We start from the raw sequence: 18,920 nt of genomic DNA on the forward strand, positions 1-18,920 counted from the left end.
AAATGTCCCTCTGAAACCTATACAATCTCATCCTTTGGCTAAGATGCCACTTAAAATATCACTGTTCAGGTGTTTGCCACATTAACTTTAAGGTAGACTGGAATGCTGTGAAAATAGGAGGAGGCTAGATATTAAAGTTGTCTTTAGAGCTGTGACAGAAAAAACTGTATGACAGTCCTCATAGTTCCCTCTTTATACTCAAAAGAACATACCTCAAAAACAGAGCAAACAAGTAAGGTCCCAAAGGTTACATCACACACTCACTCATTACTCTCCCCTTTTTATAGCTCTTTTACCTATGAGACCTTTTTTAAAAAGCTACATGCACAATTACGGGTCAAAGAGGACAATGATTTCCTATCCAAACACAATAATATGATCCCTTTATCAAAAGACTGAAAAAAATAATGGTAGAACATCAGTGTTAAAACAGAAAAATTAAGGAAGGGCAACACTATGAAATATATAGACAATTACCTATAGATTCCCTTTTCTTCATACAAAGAAACATATGTAGGAAAAGGCAAAACAATGCATACAGAGAAGGTTAAAAATTCTCCATTGCAGCACCTAGGTGGCTCAGTCGGTTAAGCATCTGTCGTAAGCATCAGCTCAGGTCATAATCCTGGAATACTGGGATATAGCTCCACAGCTGGCTCCCTGCTTAGCTGGGAGTCTGCTCCTCCCGCTCCCTCTGCGCCTCCCCTGCTCCTCTCTCTCTCAAATATATAAATAAAATCTTTTTAAAAAATTCTCCATTTACAGCTCATGAAACACATTCCACATGTATTTTCTCATTTCAACTACATATAATTATGTAAGGAATACAGACTTTTCCCATTTTATTTTTTTAAAGATTTTATTCAGAGAGTGTGTGCAAGGGGAGGAGGAGGGGCAGAAGCAGGAGAGGCAGAGAATCCCAAGCCTGCTCATGTTGAGCAATCTCACCGGCACAGAGCCCAACACGGGGCTAATCTCAAGACCCTGAAATCATGACCTGAGCCGAAACCAAAAGTCAGTCGCTTAACCAACTGAGCCACCCAGGTGCCCCTATTTTCCCATTTTTAAGAAATGGCCTGCCCAAGTTATCACAATAATAAAGCCAACAGTAGGTAGGATTCAGGTTTTCTGATTTCTTTCTTTTTTCTATCATACCTAAAGACAGTGAAAAGAATTTGGATAAAAATATAAGTCCACATTTAGAGTGATTATATATACCAAATCCTGTGTTAGGTGACTTGTTTGTATCTTTTCATTTAATCCTCACAACCAGCCCTTTGATATATTATTGTCTTCATTTGGCAGGTGAAGTTGTTATAGGAAAGAGGTTAGTTAACCTTGTCTAATTTTGCAAAATTAGAAAGTGATAGAGCCCAGGGTGAATTGAAATTCCACACACTCCATGGTAGAGATTATCACTTGCTCCCCAATATTCATTTTCTGCTGACTCCTTAGTAATAAGATATCTGTTACTAGTTAAACATAATGCCATTTAGGGGCACCTGGGTGGCTCAGTTGTTAAGCGTCTGCCTTCAGTTCAGGTCATGATCCCAGGGTCCTGGGATCGAGCCCCGCATCGGGCTCCCTGCTCCACGGGAAGCCTGCTTCTCCCTCTCCCACTCCCCCTGCTTGTGTTCCCTCTCTCACTGTGTCTCTCTCTGTCAAATAAAAAAAATTAAAAAATAAAAAATAAATAAACATAATGCCATGTAAGTAAGTAAAAGACTGAACTCCCTAGGCCTCCTTGCAACTTGATGTGGTCATGTAAGTAATGAGAGCTGAAAGCACTGCACTGCAACTTTCAGAATGCGTATTTGATGAGAGGTATACTATTCCTTGGCCCTTCTTCCATCTTGCTACCTGGAATGTAAATGTTATAGTTACAGCTCTAACAACCACCTGGACTCTGAAGGACAGGAGTGAACCCTAGGAAAAGCACAGCTACCTGTTAGAATTGAATCCCTGACAACTATCTGGTGCCATGACCTTGGACTACTTTCTACCTCTTTTGCTCATGTCAATGATACTTGGGAATTCTTTATTACAGGTCACAGAACTTTACCTTAAGTATGGTTTGTCATACCTTGCTCAAAAGTCATAGGAAATTACTACCTTAACAGCTAAGTCTGCATATGTCAGCATGTAGTGGTATTGTTTGTAAGAGGAATATTCTTTTTACAGTAACAAGATCAACTTACATTTGATCCATTTCACTTTTACCTTTATTTTCACAACACCCCTGGAAAACTATTTCTATATCCCTCCCTCCAGGAAAGGCAAACTGTTCAAAGTCAAAAATTAGTTTTAATCTCAGATCAAGTAAGAATTTAAGTACTAAATACACAAACTATTTGATACAATAATATATTCAATTAATATTTGCCTACTATGCACTCTAAAAATATTCTGGTAAACAAAACAGACATAATCCCAGCCCCCACAGAGTTAAAAATATCTGATATTAAAATGTCACAAGAAAAGATGCTCAACATCAATAATCATTAGGAAAATGCAAATCAAAACGACGTAAGTCAATCACACACATTGGATGGCTACTATCAAAAAACAGAAAACAAATGTTGGGGAGCATGTGGAGACACTGGAAGCCTTGAAAACTGTTAAGTCAGAATGTAAAATGGTGCAGCAGCTATGGAAAACAGTATGGCAGTTCCTCAAAAAATTAAAAAAAGAATTCCCATATGATCCAGTGATTCTTTTAGGTATATAACCAAAAGAAATGAAAGCAAAGTTTTCAAAGAGGTATCTGTACACAGGTTCACAGCAGCGTTACAATAACTAAACGGTGGGGGCGCCTGGGTGGCTCAGTTGGTTAAGCGACTGCCTTCGGCTCAGGTCATGATCCTGGAGTCCTGGGATCGAGTCCCGCATCGGGCTCCCTGCTCAGCGGGGAGTCTGCTTCTCCCTCTGACCTTTCTGCCTCTCATGTGTTCTCTCTCTCTCTCATTCTCGTTCTCTCAGATAATAAATAAAAAATCTTAAAAAAAAAAAATAACTAAACGGTGGGAGCAACCCAAGTGTTCATCAAAAGATGAATAAATGAGTAAAACACAGAATATACATACACTGCCTTAAAAAAATAATTAAATTCCAATACATGCTACCAAATGGATGAACCTGAAGGACATTATGTACCAGTATGCAACTGCCAAATTCACAGAAGCAGAATGGTGGTTGCCAGAGGCTGGGGTGTTGGGGGAATCAAGACTTAGTTTTACTCTAATGAAGAATTCTAGAGATGAATATGGCGGATAGTTGCACAAAAATATGAATATAGTTAATATCACCAACCTGCGTTCTTTTTTTTTTAAGATTTTTTTATTTATTTGACAGAGAGAGACACAGCAAGAGAGGGAACACAAGCAGGAGCAGTGGTAGAGGGAGAAGCAGACTCCCCGCTGAGCAGGGAGCCTGAAGCGGGACTCCATCCCAGGACCCTGGGACCATGACCTGTGCGGAAGGCAGACACTCAACGACTGAGCCCCCCAAGTGCCCAACCAACCTGCGTTCTTAAAACATGATTAAGATGGTAAATTTTGTGCTGTTTATTTTGCCACAATAAAAAGAAAACTGGAGAAGGAAAAAACTGTCATAAGCAAATTAACATGCAAATTTTTATACAAATTCACCTGAAGGATCAAAAAATATGTTCCTTTACTTAAATTGCCTGTAGCTTTGTTACTAAATTTCCCAAAGTAGTCTGTGGTGTATAAAACTAAACTTTTTTTTTTTTTAAGATTTTATTCATTCATGAGAGAGAGAGAGAGAGAGATAGAGGGGCAGAGGGAGAAGCAGGGCCCTGCAGAGCAGTGAGCCCAGCGCAGGACTCGATCCCAGGACCCTGGCTGGGATCATGACCTGAGCCGAAAGCAGACACTCAACCAGCTAAGCCACAAGGCCCCCCTAATTAAACTTTTTAGGGAAGTTTTCTCTGCATGGGGCTCCTGGCCGGCTCAGTTGGTGGAGCATGCCACTCTTCATCTCTGGATTGTGGGTTCGAGCCCCACATTGGGTGTAAAGATTACTTAAAATCTTCTTTAAAAAAAGTCTTCTCTGGAATCCAAATAAAATTTCTAATGATTTCACTTAATACAGGAATCAAAGTATCTCTCTCTGCAACATGGCACAGTGAACGGTGTGGCTCCCTCAAAGTTCATCATGTTTAGGGGCACGTGACTGGCTCAGTCAGTGGAGCATGCAACTCCTGATCTCAGGGTTGTGAGTTAGAGCCCCAAATTGGGAGTAGAGACTACTTTAAAAAATGAAATCTTAAAAAAAAAAAAGTTCATCATGCTTAACATGTTAAATGTTGGGCCTTCCAAATTTCCTTTCTGGACATTACATTGAAAAATGAGTTAAGAGGTGCGCCTGGGTGGCTCAGTTTGTTAAGCGACTGCCTTCGGCTTGGGTCATGATCCTGGAGTCCCTAGATGAGTCCCGCATCAGCTCCCTGCTCCGCAGGAAGTCGGCTTCTCCCTCTGACCCTCCCCACTCTCATGTGTGCTCTCTCATTCTCTCCCTTAAATAAAATCTTAAAAAAAAAATGAGTTAGGAAACTATTAATATAGTCAAGCTGAAAGATTTATAGATATGGCTAACTAAATCACATGTCAAAATAATGAGCTAACAACTAAGAACTCAGGAAATATTTGATGTTTGCTATTTAGACAAATCTGCATGGATTTCCAAGATGTAGTTTTCTGATAAATTATCAAAGTTTGAAATCCTGCCAAATGTGGGACAGTGGAGCAGAACTGGTGTGATCTAATATAGCAAATCCTTGTTCTATTTTGGAGACTTTATTTCTATATTCCTAAGAACATGAAGCCAAGAGCTAGTATCAAAGAGTGTTAAAACAAGGGGTGGGGGAGGAAGGGAAAATAAGGAGCTGAATAGAGTAAAATCATTAAAGGGCAGATTTGGAATTTTTTTAAGTTTTTATTTTAATTCCAGTTAGTTAACATACAGTGTTATATTAGTTTCAGGTGTACAATACAGTGATTCAACAACTGCAGAATTTTTTTATTGGTCACAACTTGGTGATGTACGTAGTAAAAATTATTTGGGCATATCAATGTTTATACAAATTTGTTACTTTATCAATTGACAAATTGGTACACATTTTACAAGGATCTAGTAGACTCCTCCAGATACTGCTGGGAGAATAGACTGCCAGATGAAAGAACAAGGATCAATGAAATTACATTGTGATCTCCATGAAGACAGCATCCCTGTTTTATTCTCTATTATCCCCAGCAGGTAACATAGAACCTCATATATGACAGACAAATGTTAAGGGTTAGGGGGTTAGGAATCATTTTAAAGTCCTTTGTTATATTGAATTGTAAGGCAGTATCAAAAAACAAACAAACCATAGCTATTTTCAATATTTAATACCAGGCAAATATGTACCCATAAAATCTAAACACAGCCGTCAAAAATTCATAATTTATCAGGATGCCTGGGTGGCTTGGTTGGTGACTCTTGGTTTCCGCTCAGGTCATGATTTCATGGGCCATGGGATAGGGCCCTGAGTTGGGCTCTGTGCTCAGCAGGGAGTCTGCTTGAAGATTCTCTCCTTCTACTCCTCCCCTTTCTCTCTCTCAAATAAATACGTCTTTTTTAAAAAAAAATTCATAATTTATCTTTTCAGTTTCTCATAAAAAACAAACAACCAAGCCTAATGCTACTTTCCAGTGCCATTATACAACTCATCCTTAAATAATTAGCTTTGTTAACAATTAGAGTCAAAGGCGGAAAAAAAAACCTGTAATTTTAGTAAAAGGAGTAAAAAAGATATAAGCAGATGGATTCCGTGCAGACCAGACTCTAAGGGAGTAAAGCTGGCTAGCTCTGTGGCTTTTGTCCTATAAGCCAAATATGAAAGGAAAAGATCATTGGAAAAGAAAACATTGAAAAAATACCATGGCATGAGTTACCATGAAGCCAGAAAGTCAGTTGTTTCTGCAAACCTATGATGTACACAGATACATATGCTACATGAATCTAAAATACATTATGTACAGGTATTTTGAGGTAGTATATTATTATTTAACAATCCTTAATATGACAAGCAGGAAAATTCCCAAGTAATGAAAGACAATTTCCTCAACATCTGTACCTAATCTCTCCTATTCAACCTCTTGAAACAACTGCACATGCCAGTACAGTTAACATTAAACATTCCTATCACAATCTACTTCCAGATTTTAAAATAATATTAGATTGTAATTTCTCAAGGCTCTTTTCCCATATGCTTATGACTTAATCCCACTTGCAGAGAATACTCTTTGTAAACTAACCTGTCACTCTCTACACATCCACATCACTAAAATACACCCCCAGTTGTCAGTAAGAACATAACAAAATTCCTTCCTTTACTTTATGTTTAGTTTTCTCTCACTCTTCACATGTTGTTCCTGGGTACAGAAGATTTTCCTCCATCCTCTTTCACTCAGTTTAGGACTCTATGCCTGCTTCCCAGAGAAAGAGGACAAAAGCTACTTCTCAAACTGTAGAACAACCAGCTCTGTTCTCTCCCCCGCCCCAACCTGTTCCAATGTTCATGATGTTCTTTCAGCTCATAGGGAAGGGAGAAGTTGAGAGATCAGTCTAGTGACTTACCCCAGTAGCAAATCCCAGGTGAATACAAACTCTCCCAAAGCAGAACTGGGAGAGATTTTTTTTTTAAAGCCATGTTTCATCCTGTGCCCCAAAACACTAATGCCTGAAGCTTGGCTGGCATTCATTGGTCTGAGGTAAAAAAAAAAAAAAAATGTTCTCTTTAGTGTGTTTCTTCATATGATCAAGAAGGGGTAGAGGATTTATAAAACATTGCTAATAATTTCCCTCTGGAGAGGAAAAGGGGACTGAATGAGAAGGGAAAGAAAAAAAGGGAAATTTGTTGTTGTCACTCTCCCTCCACAGTCAGATGCTAATGTATTCAACAGGGAATCTAAGAATGAAAAAAAATTTTTGAAGATATGTACCAGAAACTAAGGTAGAGGAATGTTAGCTGGTAGCCCCAAGTCTAAACGGTAGATATATACAATTCCTTACCCCCTGCAGGGGGAAAGGCAGGAACCAAAAAAAGGATCTTCACTGAGTGGAGGATTCTATGTGACTGAATTTGCTGTTCCCCTTCTTGACTCTCTGTTCTCAGAATCACAGAGTGCCCCCTCCCTGACAAGTGGACTGCAGCACCTGGGGGGGGGGGGGGGGGGGGGGGGGGGGGGGGGGTAAGAGAAAACAAGAGAGAAAAAAAGGAGACAGAGAAAGATAAAAACATCAACAGCCATCTTGCCAAACTAACAACTGAATCTATTACAGGAAAGAAGGAAATTAATTGCACTAACCAAAATAGAAAGTAATATAAACAAAAGTTACCTCTAAACAAAATAGGCCTCCTCCCCCTCTGACACACTAACCAAATATCACACAGTAAACATTAGAAAAGAAATTTAACTATGCCTGTTAATTTCTAAAATGAGAGGTTGTCATTCTAAAAGTTAGAAAATAAATACTCAATCTCCGTCACTGGAATTTTAGAGTGTTTTATTCCAAATGAATATCTTAAAGTATTCTTACAATGAATTTTTTAAGAAACAGAAACAAAGACCTTTAAACTGCCCAATGCTGTGAAAGAAATGAGATCTAGATGGCATTTAAATTCTAATGGTTAGTTAATAATTATGAACTTCATTAAATAAAACATCAAGCCCACAGAAAAGGAGTACCTTCCGTATTAGGCTGCCCATGTACTTTCCATACAGATTGAGAATTGAATCCAACTCCCCAAAAATGTGAGAACGATTTATGTAATTAATGGGAAAATAACAGCATGCTGAAAGAATTTACATCGAAGTTACATTCAACACGGTTAACGTAATAACCTCACTCATTGAATACAATTAACGCCCTATCTCTATTCATACCCACAAATGGGATAAGATACTGGGATTACAAATCTGCAATCACAGATAAGGATACATTAGTAAGGCAAATCTGAAGTTACAATCTCCTATTTGGGGGTTTTTTAAAGGGAAGGGGTGGGGAGGCAAGATTTGCATCATGGTCAAATGCTGACCAAAAAAAAATTTAAGCAATGATTTGTCACCCCATTCTTATCCAGAGGCTTGTCAAAAGAGAAAAAGGAATGACCGTCAGACTTTCTAAAATCTCAACGCGTCCGGAGGAAAACAGGGAATTTAAGCCATACTCAAGTACAGGACGAACACATCCTCCTCCCTCGGTCACACCACAGGAATGTCGTCTGATGGAAGCAGGGGCAGAAGAGATTACCACCCTCTCGAGGACAGGTTGGCACAACGCGTGTTCTACTCCAACAAGCATTCCCAGGGTTACCACACCCCCTCACAAACAGGGGGAAGCACACTTCACGCCCGAGGTCGCCGCCTCTCCCAACAGTTCTCCCGTCGCACGCACGCGGCTTCATCAGCCCCCTCCCAGCACAACGACCGGCCCGGGCTCCCCACCGCCTCCCGCTGAGGGGCGGACGGACCCCCCACCCCCACCCCGGCCTTCACAATCTCCGGCGCGCCCGGCCCCGCTCCCTGCCCCGGCCGAGCCCCGGCTCGTCGCCGAGTCCCTTCGGCCACAGTCGCCCACTGGGGGCAGCGGCGCGGGGGCGGGCGCGCCTCCGCCTCACGCCACTACACCGGGGGAGAGAAGCGATCGCACCGCTCACCTGGCTCGGGCGGCTCCTCCCTCGCTCTCTGCCAGCGGAGCCGGACTGGGGCCTCCGAGGGAACCGCGGGCTGCGGGGCGGGCTGGAAGTCCGAGAAGGAGGGGGGGAGGGGGGAGGGATGCCGGGAGCCGCCTCCTTTCTCCTCCACCGCCGCGGCTCCCGCAGCCAGGCCGGGCGCCCTCGCACACTCGCCCACTTTCTCACAGCCTCGCGGTCTGTCTGGATCTCCCTCACCCCCACTCCCACACACACTCGCCCCCACCCCCACACACACTCACACCCGGCCGCTCCTCGCTCCCTCGCTCCCTCGCTCCCTCACTCTCCTGTAGTGCGCGCGCGCGCGCGCGACCCCGCTCACACACAGCGCGCGCGCCGCCGGCGGAGACCGCCCCGAGCTCCCCCAGACCGAGGCGCCGCGCGCCGCCCGCCCGCGTGCAGAGGACCCTCGCGCGCCCCGGCCCCGCCCTCCAGGCGCGGCGACGCGGCGGGCAGCGGGGTTGGCCACCGGCGTGAGGGGACGGGCCAGCCCGCGGAGCCGGGCCTAGCGGATCCAACACCTGCGTCGGGACCCGCCCTCCGGACTCCGCGTCCCCACTCGCAGCCATCGCCGGCCTCTCGGGTGGTGAAGGGGCGATGGAGAGCGCGCGCTAGGGGGGAAATGGGAGCGCGAGGGCGCTTCGAGGACGCGCTTTCCCCACCCGCCCCCAAATCATCCTCACTAAGGAAGGGAAACGGGTGGGGGGGGGGCGAGGTTTGTTCCCAGCTCGAAACCGCGAGATTGATTCCTTCCGTTGTACACCCTCCCCGCCCTCACATTCCCTCATCGGGCCCCATTCATACACAATGTGAACCCTGACGCCAACCCACCAGGCCTCTTGGGGACAGTGTGCTGTCTGCGTGTCCACGCCTCTCTGTCTCCTGCCCTGCCCAGCCCAGCCCACCTCCCGCGCAGCCTTTCCGGCGACCTCGCCTACAGTCCCCTCAAGCCGTGGTCCCCGCCCCCCCCCAGAGGCAAAGATTGGGAACAAAGATCAATACCTATAAGGTCCTTATCCGCGTACGGAATAAAGACATTGCCTCTGTACATTGTGAGGCAAATTTTTAAACTACAGTACATCATATATTCTCAGGGCTTTAAGCAGGTTTTTAAAGATAAAGACAGGGTAGTGTGGTGCAGCCAGCTTTGCTGCTTGGAAACCAGTATAAACCTCCGGCAAATCAGTTCCTTAACTTCCTCCGAGCCTTTGTTATGAAAAGCTAAGAGTATATTCCAAGGTTGCTGTGGGGGAATGAAATATATTTAGGAGCATTTTGAAAATCCTCAAGCTGTCTAAAAAAATAAAATTATAGTCCAAAGAAAGCTAAGAATGAGTATGTTCAGCTACGATACTACTGTTAATTTTTCTAGATCATGAAGAATGAAAACAAAGGCAACAGACGACCGTGCCACCTACATGACAAATTCATTTCTAAATAACCTTGGTCATTTATTACCACCAGAGATCCCAGATATGAGCTACCATAATGTCCTAACCAGTTTGCCTTCTTGCAAGTCACATTCCATTCTGAATGGCCTCAGCCAACAAATTCTTTTCAGCACTCAGTTCCCAATCTTTTTGGTCTGCCCTTTTTTTTTTTTTTTTTTTTTTGGCTGATTTCACTCAGTACTTAGTCCTTTAAGAGATACAGCATAACCCAGGGTGGTAACTTCTGGACTGGATCAGACTTACTTATGTGATCTTCTAAAGTACCCTGACTTCTCTGCATCTTAATCTACTTGATTACACAAGCTGTCTATAAAAATATTTTATAGAAACTATAAAAGTAGTTACTTCATTGAATTGGTATAAAGAGTAAATGAGCTAATAAAGTGTGTAAGACTTAAGACCTGGCACAAACTGAGTGCTATTGTGTTTACTGCTGTTAATGTTTGCCCCCTTAAAGTAACCTAGGATAGTGAACAGTTTTCACAAAGAACACATTTAGAGGAACAAATGTGCTATATGACACACTACCTTCAGAAGAAAGGGGGGAGGCACCTGGGTGGCTCAGTTGGTTAAGCGACTGCCTTCGGCTCAGGTCATGATCCTGGAGTCCCAGGATCGAGTCCCGCATCGGACTCCCTGCTCGGCAGGGAGTCTGCTTCTCCCTCTGACCCTCTTCCCTCTTGTGCTCTCTATCTCTCATTCTCTCTCTCTCAAATAAATAAATAAAATCTTAAAAAAAAAAAAAAGAAGAAGAAAGGGGGGAAAGTTTACAGAGCTAAAATGTTGCAATTTCTTTCCACCCTGATATTCAGTCTCCTGAAACAAAGTATATTCAACCTAAAGACAAAAGAGAAGCATTTGATCACAGAGATATTAACACAATGACAATCGGGCAAAAGATAAAGGGAGAAATTGACACAGGGAAAAGGTTGCATGACTGGGCAAACAGATTATCGATAATACCTAACCTTCAGTCCTACTGTTAAGAAATCCAATTCAGGGTAACAATGCATCACCCAGAAAAAAAAAGGGTGAAACTGTGGGTAGGGAGTATTAGACTATTAATTCACTGGCCACCTGCCTTTAAAAAAAATGCTATCTATTCACGTACTGTCATTATGCACCAGACACATCCAAAGAAATTCATGATATATACAACATTGCTTTCCACTTAAAGTAGTCAGAAAGAAACAAAACACAGAACTATGTTGCTGTGTTTTTTTTTTTTTGATGTTATCTATTTTAGAGAGTGTATGTACTGGCATGCGGGTGGGGGGAGGGGCAGAGGGAACAGGAGAGAGAGAATCCTCAAGCTGACTCCCGGCTGAGCACGGAGAGCAATGTAGGCTCAATTTCACGACCCTGAGATCATGACCCCAGCCAAAATTAAGAGTCTGACACCTAATCTATAGAGCCACCCAGGTGCCCCTTAAAGAACTATGTTCTTAAAAAAAAAAAAACAGAAACAAGTAGGAGCGCCTGGGTGGCTCAGTCAGTTGAGCATCTGACTTCATTTTGGCTCAGGTCATGATCTTGAGGTCAAGGATCTGACTTCATCAGGTTCCTGCTCACCATGGAGTCGGCTTGAGATTCTCTCTCCCCCTCGCCCTCTGCCCCTCCCGCACTTGTGGGTATGTGCTCTCTCTTTCTAAAATAACATCTTAAAAAAAAAAACAAAGCCAAGGATATGGCTCATTTTAAACCAACTATTATATAATATTTACATCAATGATGATCAAATTCCTACCTTATATTTTTGTATGAAGTAATGAGAGAGAAGCAATTATTTTTGGCATTTCCATAATGGAAAGCAAGGTCCAGAAGGCTTGGTTTCCTAGACTCAGTCATAACCTTTGTACTTTCATGGCTGATATGTTTAGACAGGTATGGACTCACATCTCCTTTGGGTAGCAATGTATGCTCCAAAGTATTTTGGGGCACCTGGCTAGCTCAGTGGGTAGAGCATGAAACTCTTGATCTTGGGGTTCTGAGTTCGAGCCCCATGTTGGCGGTAGAGTTTCCTTTTAAAACAAAAGAAGTATTTTAAATAGCTTGTCTTGGTTTAATTGTGCATCACTCATTTTTAACCACTAAGTTAATATTCTTCAGCCAGTTGAATCCCTTGAGAAGACATAACTAGCCTAGCACCTTTGGAGTCAGATAAATTTGACTTGAAATCCCAGCTTTATTAGTGGCATGTGATTGTTGCTTAAGTTCTATAAGCCTCAGTTATCAACAAAATAAAGATGAGGTAACTCAAACATAATGTACTACATAGTAAGTGCCCCCAAAATATTAGCTATTGGAGCAGCTCGCTGGCTCAGCAGGTACAACAGATGACTCGACTTGGGGTTGTAAGTTTGAGCCCCACATTGGGTGTAGAGATTTAAAAATAAAATCTTAGGGGCACCTGGGTGGCTCAGTTGGTTAAGCCTCTGCATTCTGCTCAGGTCATGATCTCAAGGTCCTGGGATCAAGCCCCACGTCGTCCAGCCCCACGTCAGGCTCCTTACTCAGCTGGGAGGCCACTTCTTCCTCTCCCTCTGCCCCTCCCCCCATTGGTGCTCTCTCTCAAATAGATAAAATCTTTTTTTTTTTAAGATTTTATCTATTTGAAAGATAGAGAGATACTGAGAGAGCAGGCATGGGGAGGAGAGGGAGAAACAGGCCATATATATATATATATATATATATATATATTGCGGGTACCTGCGAGAGCAGTCGGTTGAGTTCTGAGTTCAAGCCCTGTGTTGGGCTCCATGCTGGGCCTGGAGCCTACTTTAAAAAAACTGATTAGGGGCACCTAGGTGGCTCAGTTGGTTAAACGTCTACCTTTGGCTCATGTCCTGATCCCAGAGTCCTCATGCTATCTCTTGCTCTCTCTCTCTCTCTCGAATAAATGAATCTTTTAAAAAAATGAATATAGGGTGTTATATGAAAACAATGGATCGTGGATCACCACATCAAAAACTAATGATGTATTCTATGGTGACTAACATAATAAAATTTTTTAAAAAATGAATATCTATCTAGATAGATATGTAAATATATAGATATAAATATAGGCTATTATACAAGACCAATAACAAAAGTCAAATATCAAAGAGAAGTTAAACAATGTTTAAATATGTGTAATAGTACAAATAGTTACATATTTACTGCACGCCCGATGCATGAGTAATATAAGACTGAACTGAAAAGCATCTTTTACCTAAGCCAAAACATTTCTATATTTGTGCTCTCCTTCCTAGACACATTAGAATCAATGGAGAGCTTTTGAAACTGATTTAATCAGAATTCCTGGGATTTCGATCCAGGCACAAATATTTTTTAATGTTCTCCAGGGAATTTTAATATGCAGCCAAGCTGAAGCAAGGTTTGGACAACACACGTTAAATTAACTATACATATGACTATATTGAAATGTGCACATTATCTAGATACATTTCATTTAATCAACCAGATTAGCTGATTCAGAATATGATGGCTAGATTTGCAGCAAAAAGAACTTTTATTTATTTATTTTTGAAGATTTTATCAGGGGCACCCGGGTGGCTCAGTCGGTTAAGTGGCTGCCTTGGCTCAGGTATGATTTCAGGGTCCTAGGATCAAGTCCCGCATCAGGCTCCCTGCTCATCAGGGGGTCTGGTTCTCCCTCTCCCTCTGCCCCTCATGCCCCTCTCCCTGACACTCTCTCTCTCTCTCTCATGCGTGCATGCACGCTCTGTCTCAAATAAATAAAACCTTTAAAAATAAAATAGATAAAATAAAGACTATTTGAAAGAGAGCGCATAAGTAGGGGGAGGAGCAGGAGAAGGAGAGGCAGACTCCCCGCTGAGCAAGAAGCCCTCCTCAGGGCTTGATCCCAGGACCCTGAGATCATGATCATGACCTCAACAGAAGGTAGATGCTTAACTGACTAAGCCACCCAGGTGCCCCAAGAAACACTTTTAAAAGTTCTTGGTAGACAGTTCTTGAGATGCTAGGTGGAAGGCACAGAAAATGCAATGAGTTGATGGAAAATAAAATCTCCCCTAACAAAGTTGTCTGGGTCCAACTCACTCCATGTCTCTTATCTAACTTGTGTTGCATTGGTGAATCTGTACATCAGGCAGAAAAACGTAATTCATATATTGTTATCTAGAATGCACATCAAACAAAAATCTTTACCCCATAGACACCATCTGATGCAAATTTTTTCCTCCCGGGTTTAGACAAGAAAAGAAGCTGGGATTTGATCAAAATTAAAGTCCTCAAAGTAGTAAAGAGGAGAATAGAAAACAGGAACGAACCCAGGATTGTTATCAGGACATAAAATAGTCTTCTTGATGGCATATCTGATTACTGTAAAATTCATGTTGGTGGAGAAAAGGTAGTGGGTGTCGCATTAGAACCTACATTCAAAAATAAGGAATGGTGGCAGCAGCTGCAGTAGATCTAGCTCTCCCCACTGCTTCCTCTCCCTGAACCAGCCGGCTAGAACCAGCCCGACAACAACAGTCTTCACAGTTAGAATAGCTAAATACTGATCTAGCCTTTCCCCACCCACATCCCTCCTCCTTTTCCGCCACTCCATTTCTGCACATTAAACTGAGCGTCTCTCTAACTATGCTAAGAAAATGTCGATGCCAGACACAAAGGAGGATGGGGGGGGGAGGGAGGCAGTGAAGATTGTACATTTGCTGAATCAGAAGGAAAGGGTGTAAAGAAAAATAAGACTTAAAAAGAGGAGTTAAATGTAGGTTTCGCTGTCCTTTAATTGTACTGGTTGTTAGGAATATTTCCTTTTTCTCTACTACATAGGAATAACCTGGAATGCTTGTTTAAAATGCAGATTCCAGGGTGCCTGGGTGGCTCAGTCGTTAAACGTCTGCCTTCAGCTCAGGTCATGATCCCAGGGTCCTGGGATCAAGCCCTGCATCTGGCTCCCTGCTCAGCAGAAAGCCTGCTTCTCCCTCTCCCACTCCCCCTGCTTGTGTTCCCTCTCTCGCTGTGTCTCTCTCTGTCAAATAAATAAAATCTTTAAAAAAAAAGAGAGAGAGAAAAATAACCATTTGTAAAATGTTCTTTATTTAAAACCTTCAACATTTAAGAACTCATTTAGCCTCAGGCAACTTGGTATGATTTAGCAAATATTGTGAGTCCCCTCTGACAGAGGAAACTGAGGCATGGAGATTAAATCATTGGTGGTAATTTCCCAGTCTCCTGTTCCCTCTTCCCTGGAGTATCTTAAAAAGTGTATCAGTCTGGGAGCACCTGGCTGGCTCATTCCGTAGAGCATGCAACTCTTGATCTCAGGATTGAGCTTAAGTCACATGTTGGGAGTAGACATTACTTAAAAATTTTTTTTTTAATTCAGCATGTGGGGGGATGTGGTAACTGGGTGATGGGCATTAAGGAGGGCACTTGATGTAATGAGCACTGGGTGTTATGTGCAACTGATGAATCACTAAATTCTACCTCTGAAACTAACACAGTATATGTTAACTACATTGAATTTAAATAAATTTTTTTAATTAAAAAAATTTTATCAATCTGGGAAGAATAACAGAAACATGAATGAATTAGTAGACCCTTCAACCACAGAAATGCTTTTTTTTTTTTTTTTAAGATTTCATTTGGGGCATCTGGGTGGCTCATTCAGTTAAGTATCTGCCTTCAGCTCATGTCATCATCCCAGAGTCCTTGGATCAAGCCCCAGGTCCAGCTCTCTGTCCGGCAGGGAATCCGGAACTGGGGCTTCCTCTGCCCCTCCCCTGCTTGTGCACTCTCTCTCAAATAAATAACATAAAGACTTAATTTATTAATTTTAGAGAGTATGAGCAGAGAGAGGGGCAGAGGAAGAGAGCCTCAAGGCAACTCAGTGCTGAGCACAGAGCCCGATGTGGGTCTCGATCTCACAACCCTGAGATCAGGACCTGAGCCAAAATCAAGAGTCAGAGACCTAACCAACGGAGCCATGCAGGTGCCCCAGAAATGCTGTTATTTAAACCACACAAGGGCTGTATGGACCTGTCACAATTTATCTTACTATCAGTGCCCCAAATTATTAACAAATATTTACCTATTGAATAAAAATTCTAGAAGCATTCTAATGACCTAGCACCACCATAACTGTCCTGGTCTACTTTGCTTCTTTTGCACATTGAAAAAGTTAGAATATGAAGCCCTGTTCATGAGTATAAATTCATGTAGTTCTCCTCAGTGCAAAGAAACAGAAAAAGTTAGGAGGTGGAGGGATGGGGTAACTGAGTGATGGACATTAAGGAGGACAAGTGATGTAATGAGCACTGGGTATTATATAAGACAGATGAATCCCTGACCTCTACCTCTGAAACCAATAATACAGTATGTTAATTGAATTTAAATAAAAAGAAACAGCAATTTACATCTATTCTGTCCAAAATCTTATCTGCCCTATTCATTTTATTTGGGGGGGAGGGGCAGAGGGAGTGGGACAGAGAGAATCCCAAGCAGACACTCCCCCCTCCCCCTGCTGAGCATGAAGCCCCTATGCAGGGTTCGATCCCACAACCCTAAGATCAGAACCTGAGCAGAACAGACACCTAACCAACTGAGTCACCCCAGGCGCCCCTTTTATTTTGTTTTTAAATCACTTTTGTTTTCTTGGCTTTCAAACCCTATAGTAATCGTTGAATTGGTTTATTTATTTATTTATTTATTTGACAGAGAGAGAGAGAGAGAGAGAGAGAGAGAGAGCATGCACAAACATGGGGAGAAGAGGGAGAAGCAGGCTCCCTGCTCAGCAGGGAGCCCGATGCGGGACTTGATCCCAGAACCCTGAGATCATGACCAGAGCTGAAGGCAGCCACTTAACCAACTGAGCCACCCAGGCGCCCTGAGTTCGTTTTTGTTTTTTTTTTTTCAACTCTTCCTTGCTTTTATATAGCCTTTCTTTCATCAACTCCACCTGAATTCCCAAACTCCTTGATTTTTCTTCTCTCTCTCAGTGCTTTGCAACTGGAATTTTATCCTAACAGCACAATATAAAGTTAGAAGAGACAATAAAGAGAAAGAAAAGGAAAAAGAAGTCCATGTTGGGTGACACAGTGGAATTACTAGACAAATCTCTAATATACAGGTTCCAATCCTACTTGTTTCCCAGAACTTTTCTGGACAACCAGAATAGACAACCTAGACCAAGAAAGAGGATCTATAATAGCGGCTTGCTTAGTAAAGAAATGATGAATGAAAACAGAGGCATGAGAAAATTATCAGAAAAAATACTTGAAACGTATAATTATCTGTCCTCAGGCTCATAAACCTACAATGTCTTAGATTATGGAACATTCTCAGAGATTTTAGGTAGATCAGTTTAATCCTTGTACTAACCCTACTAGATTTCAGTATCTTCTTTTACAAATGAGCAAACTGAGGCAAGACAGGCTGAGTAACTTTTCCAAACTTACACAGCTAGCAAGTGGCATGACAGTAACTAGAGTTCAAGCATCAAACTACATACACTTAACCATTTCTTCTAATCCCTCCAAAGGCTATAAAATTGGTTTTCTCTGCAGTTTTCCCCCCACTTCTTAGTATAGTAGCCCCCCTTATCCATGGTTTTGCGTTCTGTGGTTTCAGTTACCCACAGTCAACCAAGGTCAGGAAGCAGATGATCCTCATCTATAGCAGCTTAATGCAATGTCACAATGTCATTCACCTCACTTCATCTCATCACACAGGCATTGTGTCCTCTCTCATCATCACAAGAAGGGGGAGTATGGCACGAGATATTGGAGAGACCACATTCATATAACTTTTATTATAGTAAATTATAACTGTTCTTTTATTATTTTATCAGTAATCTCATACTATGCATAATTTATATATTAAATTTATCATAGGTGTGTAAGTATAGGAAAAAACTAAGACTCTACTATGTGCGGTTTCAGGCATCCACTGCGGGTCTTAGAACATATCCCCGGTGGATAAGGGGGGACAACTGTATATGAAGTTTTATTCAGGTATCAATGCCTGCGGTTTTGGCTTATGTCTCCAATATCATATAGAGAATATTTGCAAATACATATTAGAATTTGTCACAAAGGATCTAAAGTCCATCAGCCAAACAGACCTATAAAGACTGAACAAAGGGCGCCTGGGTGGCTCAGATGGTTAAGCATCTGCCTTCGGCTCAGGTCATGATCCCGGGGTCCTGGGATCGAGTCCCACATCGGGCTCCCTGCTCCTTGGGAGCCTGCTTCTCCCTCTGCTTCTCTGTCTCTCTCTCCCTCTCTCTCTCGTCTCTCATGAATAAATAAATAAAATCTTAAAAAAAAAAAAAAGACTTTAAAAAAAAAAAAGACTGAACAAAAATTACTAATACCTGTATTGTCTAACGACAGAGATTCCATTTTGATTAACATAGTACTAATCCATTTAAGTCATAAATGAATTTGCCGAAGTCATGAAAGCTTCTTATCATTATGCTTTTTTTTCAATGCTCCAAGACTAAAAAACCACTGCCTTATGGGAGACCAGGAAATGTTTTGAGGTTTAAAAGGGACCAACTGACACACTGGGGCAAAAAGTAGTTACCAGAAATTCAGAGGTTCACAGAGAAACCAGGGTTTGGTGCCTAATAGAGGGCAAAAGTAGGTCAGTGTCCCTGGCAGTCACAGCTGGGAGAAAGGGATGTCATCTGAGAAATGTGGTGGGGAGAAGGGGAGGTAGAATTTAAAGCAGAG

At 42.2% G+C, this 18,920-nt stretch overlaps 1 protein-coding gene across 1 annotated transcript in view; it reads right to left on the minus strand.

The window, feature by feature from the left end:
• Positions 1 to 9,038, minus strand: part of RIMKLB (ribosomal modification protein rimK like family member B) — a 74,898-nt gene extending 65,860 nt beyond the window's left edge. Inside the window, exon 1 of the mRNA XM_027593100.1 lies at positions 8,726 to 9,038. The gene's annotated coding sequence lies outside the window, so the exon portion shown is untranslated. The remainder of the gene's footprint in view (positions 1 to 8,725) is intronic.
• Positions 9,039 to 18,920: the final 9,882 nt, after the last annotated feature.

Source organism: Zalophus californianus, chromosome 9 (assembly GCF_009762305.2).
Source record: "Zalophus californianus isolate mZalCal1 chromosome 9, mZalCal1.pri.v2, whole genome shotgun sequence".
NCBI lineage: Eukaryota > Metazoa > Chordata > Mammalia > Carnivora > Otariidae > Zalophus > Zalophus californianus.